The sequence below is a fragment of the Schistocerca gregaria genome, unplaced genomic scaffold (genome assembly GCF_023897955.1).
Source record: "Schistocerca gregaria isolate iqSchGreg1 unplaced genomic scaffold, iqSchGreg1.2 ptg000437l, whole genome shotgun sequence".
In the NCBI taxonomy this organism is placed as follows: Eukaryota; Metazoa; Arthropoda; class Insecta; order Orthoptera; family Acrididae; genus Schistocerca; species Schistocerca gregaria.
Window position 1 is genome coordinate 1,202,990 of NW_026061860.1, and position 1,553 is coordinate 1,204,542.

Here is a 1,553-nt window from a genome sequence, read left to right on the forward strand (position 1 = left end):
CCCTCCTACGTATATCTCGCGAAGAGACCATGAGGATAAAATCAGAGAGATTAGAGCCCACACAGAAGCATACCGACAATCCTTCTTTCCACGTACAATACGAGACTGGAATAGAAGGGAGAACCGATAGAGGTACTCAGGGTACCCTCCGCCACACACCGTCAGGTGGCTTGCGGAGTACGGATGTAGATGTAGATATAGATGTAGATTTGTTATCGAATCGACTTAAAGCCAGATCGTCACATTGGCCACTCTTCTCTCTGAAACGGTTGTACTTATCGTCTGAAAGCTATGTCACGTGCTGCAGTACGCGGAGACACTAAAAGCACCATAGTAGAACACAGATGAAGCTTCTAAGATGATGTAATAGCCAGTAAGAAGTAGTACAACTCAAGTTCTAGGTATCGATTATTGACTTTTTAGCTGGCTTTGGTGCCTTGGACATGAGCTAGGACCATAAGATTCTGCATGAAAGGAGGACTAGCAGCCGAGTTGCACGGGAGAATGTGAAAAGTGTTCATATGTAGTAAAAACCTGAGAAATCCGTCCGTTTTCGTCATTTGTCTCTAGAAGAGCGAAGCGTTCCAAAGGATTGGAAAAGGGCACAGGTCATCGCCGTTCTCAAGAAGGGACGTCGAACAGATGTGCAGAACTATAGACCTATATCTCTAACGTCGATCAGTTGTAGAATTTTGGAACACGTATTATGTTCGAGTATAATGTCTTTTCTGGAGACTAGAAATCTACTCTGTAGGAATCAGCATGGGTTTCGAAAAAGACGATCGTGTGGAACCCAGCTCGCGCTATTCGTCCACGAGACTCAGGGGGCCTTAGACACGGGTTCACAGGTAGATGCCGTGTTTCTTGACTTCCGCAAGGCGTTTGACACAGTTCCCCATAGTCGTTTAATGAACAAAGTAAGAGCATACGGACTATCAGATCAATTGTGTGATTGGATTGAGGAGTTCCTAGATAACAGAACGCAGCACGTCATTCTCAATGGAGAGAAGTCTTCCGAAGTAAGAGTGATTTCAGGTGTGCCGCAGGGGAGTGTCATAGGACCGTTGCTATTCACAATATACATAAATGACCTGGTGGATGACATCGGAAGTTCACTGAGGCTTTTTGCAGATGATGCTGTGGTGTATCGAGAGGTTGCAACAATGGAAAATTGTACTGAAATGCAGGAGGATCTGCAGCGAATTGACGCATGGTGCACGGAATGGCAATTGAATCTCAATGTAGCGAAGTGTAATGTGATGCGAATACATAGAAAGATAGGTCCCTTATCATTTAGCTACAAAATAGCAGGTCAGCAACTGGAAGCAGTTAATTCCATAAATTATCTGGGAGTACGCATTAGGAGTGATTTAAAATGGAATGATCATATAAAGTTGATCGTCGGTAAAGCAGATGCCAGACTGAGATTCATTGGAAGAATCCTAAGGAAATGCAATCCGACAACAAAGGAAGTAGGTTACAGTACGCTTGTTCGCCCAATGCTTGAATACTGCTCAGCAGTGTGGGATCCGCAAGAGGTAGGGTTGATAGAA